Here is a 7,251-nt window from a genome sequence, read left to right on the forward strand (position 1 = left end):
CCTTCAAGTCTATTCTGATAGTTCAGGTGCCATCAAGTCTATTCTGACTCATAGCAACCCTATCATATAACAGAATGAAATGTTGCTCAAAATCATTGCTGTGTTTCAGCCCATTGGACAGCCACTGTGTTAATCCATCTCATTGAGGGTCTTCCTCTTATTCACTGACCCTCGAATTTACCAAGGATGATGGCCTTCAGGAGACTGGACCCTTCTGATAACATGTCCAAAGTGCATGGGACAGTCTCACCATCGTCACTTCTAAGAAGTATTCTGGGTATACTTCTTCCAAAGCAGTGTTGTTCATTCTTCTGCCAGTTCATAGTATATTTAATATTTTTGTTGTTGTTATGTTCCATCAAGTCAGTTCCAACCCATAACACCCTTGTATATGGTTTCTGAGAAGTGGCTGGTGAATTTGAACCACCAACCTTGCTGTTCAACCAACTTTGAAGTCTAGTGCATTAACCCACTGTGCAACACCAGGACTACAATATTCTTGTTATTGTTGTTAAGTGCCGTCGAGGTGGTTCCGACTCATAGAGACCCTGTATAGGGTTTCTGAGGAGCTTCTGGTAAGCTTGAACCTCTGACTTTGCAGTTCAAACAGACTTTGCAGTCTAGCACATTAACCCACAGCATCACACCAGGACTCCAATATTCTTCTTTGTTGTTGTTTTGTGTCCTCAAGTCTGTTATGACCCACAGCAACCCTGCATAGGGTTTTCAAGGAGCAGCTGGTAAGCCTGAATTTCCAACCTTGCACTTCAAAGGGCTTTGCAGTCTGGCGCATTAACCTACAGTGCCACACCAGGATTCCTCCTTATTCATTGTCTAGCTTTCACATAGGTGTGAGGTGATTGACAAAACTCTGGCTTGGGTCAGGTGTATCTTAGTATTCAAAGTGACATCTTTGCTTTTTAGCACTTTAAAGAGGTCTTTTTCAGCAGATTTGCCCAACATAATACTTTCTTTGCTCACTTGACTGCACCTTTCATGAGCATTGACTTTGAATCCATATAAAAGTAAACCTTTGACAACTTTTCTCTCTTTATCATGGTGTTGCTTATTGGTCCAGTTGTAAGGATTTTTGTTATGTTGCGATGTAATCCGTAATGATTAAAGCAGAACTTTATTCTCTCACAGTTTTGGAAGCTACAAATCCAAAATCAAGGCATCTGCAGGGTCATGCTCCCTCTGAAGGATCTTGAGAAAAATTTTCTTAGCTTCTTATGATTGCTGGTTATTTTTACTAGCCCTTGACTATTTTCCTATATCCAGTTTCTTCCTCCATTTTCATATACCCAGTTTTCCTTTTGTTTGTGTCTATGTGTCTCCAAATCTCCTTATCCTTGTTAGGACTACAAGTCACTGGATTTAACAAACAACCTTTCTCTACCAACTTCTCAGTCCAGTATGACCTCATCTTAATTTGATTACAATAATTTACAGGTACCAAGGGATAGGACTTCAGCAGATATTTTTTTTTTTTTGGGGGGGGGACACAGTCCAACCCACAATATGTTTGTGTTTGTATGCATGCATATAAATGGAAGGAAAAGCATGTGCTTGCATGATTGCATGTATGTGTGAATAGAGTAAAATATTAACAGTCAGTTAACCTTGATAATGGGATACTGAGTGGCGCAAATGATTTGCAACCAGTTGTTAACCCAAATGTTGACATTTCAGATACACTCAGTACCTTTGCGGAAGACAAGACTTGGTAATCTGCTTTTATAAAGATTCCAGTCGAGAAAACCCTATAGAACGATTCTACCCCAAAACATTTCCCTAACAAAAGTAATCTTGGTAAACAGTGCGGAGGACTTTTAAATAGCATTCTTACAACCTCTTTGTAAGTTTGAAGTTTTATTAAATTACATTAAAAATTTACCTTCTCCCAGTAATCCTAAATAACATCTACCACTTCCTTTCTTTATACCCTTGTGTCTTCTCTTACCTACCTAGATACTGTTTTTGGAAAACATACATGAAAGGGGGTTAAAGCAATTTTTAAAAAGTTAAAATGTAAAAAACAGAAATATTTAGGAAGCTGAGTTGAATTCTGGTTCCAACACCTTTTCTTTTCTTTCTTTTGTTTTGACTTTGGCCAGAATGCTAAACCTTTCTTCACTTTGGTTTTTTGGTTTCTTCCCCTGAGGGTACTAATAATACCTGCATTGTAGGGGTCTGTCTTGCAGGGATTAACATACAAAAATTATGTACAACAGTGCCTGAGACATATTATTTTCATGTTAGCTGCTAAAATTATCATTATTACTGTTGTTGTTAAAGTTACTGTAGTCGGGGAGGGGGCAGGCAGCCTCCCAGGCAATACTCTGTTCTTAAATGTAGCTACCTCTACCCCAAATAAATACCATTTCTTTGTGTGCATATGTATACATATGCTTAATGTTTTTCTTCTCTTTGTTTTAAATGCTATGAACTACTTTGTGGTATGAATTGGTTTGATCAGGTGTTTTCTTTTTTTCTAATATCTGGCTTAAGTGAGAGGATTGGGCCCATTGTTTGAGAAAGATGAATACATTGGAGTGGTGAGCATTTTGAGGCTCATTGCTTTCTAAACTAGGGTGATTCTTTGGAGATAGCAGATAGATATTTGGAAATTGGATGTGTTTGGGAAATGAGATGCGGGCAGGGGCTGGTGAAGACTGTATTCTTGAATCTTCCTCAGTAAGTACATCAAGTCCTCTTCCTCCAATCCTGATGCTATGTTCTTCGTTATAAAGTCTAAATTGTCAGATTATTTGCTCAGCGTACAGTTTGAATAAGTATGTTGAAAGGATCCAACCCGGACACACATCTTTTCCTGACTGTAAACTACACTCCTTATTCTGTTAAGGAACTCTGGTAGTGTAGTGGTTACCAGTCAGACTGTTAATCTCATGGTCAGCAGCGGTTCTGCAGGAGAAAGGTGAGGCTTTCATCTCCTGTAAAGATTAACAACCTCGGAAACCCTATACAGGATCGCTGTGAGTCGGAACCGACTCTGTGGCACACCACCACCACCACCACCTTATTCTGTTTGACCATATTAATGGTTTTGTATTAGTGTTCTGGAATCCCCATTCCAAAATAAAAATTGTGTTTTTGATATAGAGAAGAAAATGTCCTTTATAAAATGTGCTAAAGAACTTGAGAAAAACAGTTAAAAAACAAATATAATCAGTGAATATTTGGATGCATATTCATTCTTACTAGTAATCAAAAAAGTAAAATGTAAATGATACATTGTTTGAAGCTTTCCAATTGGCAGTTATTTAAAAGAAAACTAAGTGGAAAAATTCCAAATTATTTGTAATATTGGAATATGAAAATAAAATGTGATTAAAACATGACCTAAAGAATATACGTCAAGGAAATGATCACTTTAGAATATGAGAAATGTAGAGCACATATTGGTGACCTGGAAAGAAATGCAGTGACATGTTAGCAGTTATTTCAAATGGTTGGGTAACAATTTATTAATGATAACTATTTTCAAAGTTCTCCAATGAATACATTCATTTTATTATCAGTAAAAGTAAAAACCAGATGTACGTGTATGCACACATGAACACTAAAGAAGTATTTTCTAGAGTTGCTTGTTTCTCGTTATATTACAAAAATAATCTACCCAAAATGACAATAGTAATCTGTACTGAGCTGCTACTGTATATGTGGCCCTTCATTCTTTGTTGTAAACTTATTACTACTTGTTTGGTCTTCTGCATTTTACATATTGAACTGCACATCATATGTTTTCACTTACCTAGTTGCAAATGTCAGTAGGGATATATGCAAATTGAATCTCTGCTGCTCTCATTTGAGGCAGAAACTTACCTAGCAAACAGGCTGTAGTTTCTGTTATTTAAATATACAGGGTTGTTGTTTTTCCCTAGAGTAGCAGGCAGAAAAGCAGATTCAAACTGACATTTGCTCTGTAGACCCGAGAGTAGAATTTAATCCAAGAAAGCAGCGTTACATTAATTTCTAATGAATAATATCTCTGGCAAGCATGTATTGCATGGCTGTTTCTCTTGCTGAAACATGAGTACTACCAAATAAATATTTCAAAAGTATACTTTTTATTTTTTTAGAAGGAAGTCCACTTGTGTAATGTTGTACAAAAAAATATGAGTAGAACCAAAAGTCACTTAACATCACATTTGTTTAAACCACTCTCTATTTATTCCTATTAACTTTTCTACTCAAACAATAGAAAGTAGGGAGCAATTTAGGGCTTGGGAAAGAGATACATGAAATCCTTGTCTACTATGTTTATTATGCTACACTGTGACAGCTGTGCTCACAGAGACGGCTTCTTTTACTTCTCCACTGCACAGGAATTCAATAGTATATAAAACTGAATCTGCTCAAGTGTTGAGGGACACTAGAAATTATGACTTCATATCCTGGTGCATTGTCATACAATTCAGATAATTGTGCAGCTACCGTTTGTAATTTTTGGGAACTGCAAACAAAGCTTTCTCTTGACATTGAACCAGAAACAACTACTTATGTTCTTTAGGCTTTGTAATATGTGCAGGAATATATGGATAGTGAGGAGGTTCAAAATTTGGTCTCCACCAGCTACCAAGGCAGTCATCAATGACCCAGTCTTGGAGAACTCCATCTTGCCTAGTATCTCTGTCATTAAGCGTTTTAGCCCTTCAACTTCATCTTCTCCTGGATTAAGTTCACCACTAGGTAATATGTAGAAAGCTGTTCCCAGTTGTAGCAATAATACATGTGGTATCCAGTACGCATGTACAATCAGAACACCTTCTACAATTCTTCTCTTTCCAAGTTGATCAAATTCTTCCCTCATTCATTGAAATCTGGCTGCAACAGAGCTGGCCTCGTAGAGGGACTCTTGTGTACCAAAAGTAATTGGGTAAGAGGATACAGATTGATGGTGAGCTCCAGAGTGACGGGCTTGGTGTGCTGGATGTACACACCGTTGAACAGGTTGACACTCTGGGGCCAACCTGTCTGCGAGCGATTGGGTGGCACCATGGAAATGCTGGTGAGCTCTGGCACTGTTGGCGAGCAGGAAGTGGGAGGCAGGGAAGAGTTCCCCATGCAGGCAGCGGTTATCTGCGTCCCATTTAGAAGCTGCTGCCCGCCATTGACACGAGTGCAAGAGTATACGTTTTAATGCAATTTTTATGTTTCAGTTGAAGCAATCTCATTTTATAATTTCTATGATAGAACACACCCAAAAGGCTTAAAATGTAAAGGACTGAGCAGTTTTCTTTGATGTAAAGTATATGAATAGTAACGTGGATCCACTGAAAGAGTATAGCTCACAGCATTCAATTTGTGCTTTGAGCTTTGGATAGAACTTTTCATTTGTGTTTTGACTTTGGCTGGACTATTATACTGAGAATTGGTTTCTTCATCTGTAGAACGGGCTTAATAGTACTTGCCTTGCTTACTTTTCGGGTTTCTTTCGAGGCTTGAAAAGTAAAAATGTACGGGCATTCACTAACCCCTTGTGCACCTAATTTGACTACCAACTCAGCTATTTGGTACTTAGTTCAACTGTAGTGACCTTCAGTGAGATGGACTGACACAGTGGCAGCATCAGTGGGTTCAAACATAACAGTTTTGAGGATGGCACATTTTCTCATGCATAGGGTCACTCGCTATGAGTCAGAATGAACTCATTGGCACCTAACAACAACAGTATTGAACGGAAAAGTGGCTGGTTTAATTTCTGCTTAGAGTAATTGGCTTCACACTGTGTTATAGCCCTAATTTACTCCAGCCACTCTGTAAATATGTGTGTCTACTGTTAAAAGAAAGAGCTCTGGTCACGTAGTGGTTATGAGTCCGGCTGATAGCCTCAAGGTCTGTAGTTTGAAACTACCAGCTGTTCCATTGGAGAAAGATGCGGCTTTCTGCTCCTATAAAGATTTACAGCCTTAGAAACCCTTATACAGGGTCACTATAAGTCAGAACCGACTCACAGCACACCACCACCAGTGCCACTGTTAAAAGAGATTCAGGTTAGTGGTAGTTTAATATCATTCTAGCTCAGCTGTGGGGAAACCATCTCTATGTGTGTACTCTATCTATGGTTGTTAGTCAAGAGCAAGGTTTTGTGTAAAGAACAGTTACAAGATTGAAAACACAGGTAAAATTCATAAACATCTCAAGTAAACACCTCTTCCCTAGAAGCACACCTGCTCCTCTGGCACATTCTTTTCTAATATGTAACTTAATTGCTACCATCCCCAATTAATATGGCACATATCATGAGGGCGAAGTTCAGCATCAAAAAGTTTGTGGAAAAATTACACATTATCTTTGAATTCCATTTTTCCACAGAAATCTTGAAGCCTCCGGGTATATGTCTGTTTTGTGCGCCACTGAGTCTATTGTGCCTATGACAGTTCTTGACAAATAGTTGTTATTGTTGTTAGGCACCATCAAGGTGGTTGTGACTCATAGCAACTCCTTACAGGATTTCCAAGTATTGGCTGGTGGGTTTAAACTGCCGACCTTGTCCTACAGTACCATACCAGGACTCCCTAGTATGTGCCCCCAAATCATTATAATAATTGTATTTGTGTACAAAACTGTATGTCTGCACATCGTAATTATTGACTGACAGATTAATCTCCTAGTACAGTCTTAGACACTTTTTAGGTATACAGTAAATGGTGACTGAATAGTCTTCATATCACTCAGAATATGGCATTGGTAGTGTGCTGATGGTGGTTATGTGCCGTGGAGTCGGTTCTGACTCATAGCGACCCTCTACAGGGTTTCCAGGGCTGTAAATCTTTACGGGAGCAGAAAGCCTCATCTTTCTCCTGTGGAACAGTTAGTAGTTTTGAACTGCTGACCTTACGGTTCGCAGCCCGATTCATAACCACTACGCTACCAGAGCTTCTTATTGGTAGTGTTGTTGTTGTTGTTGTTGTTGTTGTCAGGTGCCATCAAGTCGGAACTTACTCATAGCAACCCCATGCACAGCAGAATGAAACAATGTCCGATCCTGGGGCAACCTCACTACCGCCGCCACACTTGACGCCATCAATGATGCCACCTGGCCGATCCATCTCGTTGGGGGTCTTCCTCTTTTTCTCTGACCCTCCATCTTACCCAGCATGACATCCTTCTCCAGCGACTGTTCCCTCCTGACAATATGTCCAAATATTGGTAGTGTAGTGACCTATTTTTATCAGCAAATCCTAATGTTAATCATATATTATACTCAAATGCCTATAGTATGGT

The 7,251-nt window shown here is 39.0% G+C and overlaps 1 pseudogene; it reads right to left on the minus strand.

Moving 5' to 3' along the window:
• Nucleotides 1-4,353: 4,353 nt before the first annotated feature.
• On the minus strand, nt 4,354-5,088 carry LOC102821978 (annotated as a pseudogene).
• Nucleotides 5,089-7,251: the final 2,163 nt, after the last annotated feature.

This window comes from Chrysochloris asiatica, unplaced genomic scaffold (assembly GCF_000296735.1).
Source record: "Chrysochloris asiatica unplaced genomic scaffold, ChrAsi1.0 scaffold00134, whole genome shotgun sequence".
In the NCBI taxonomy this organism is placed as follows: domain Eukaryota; kingdom Metazoa; phylum Chordata; class Mammalia; order Afrosoricida; family Chrysochloridae; genus Chrysochloris; species Chrysochloris asiatica.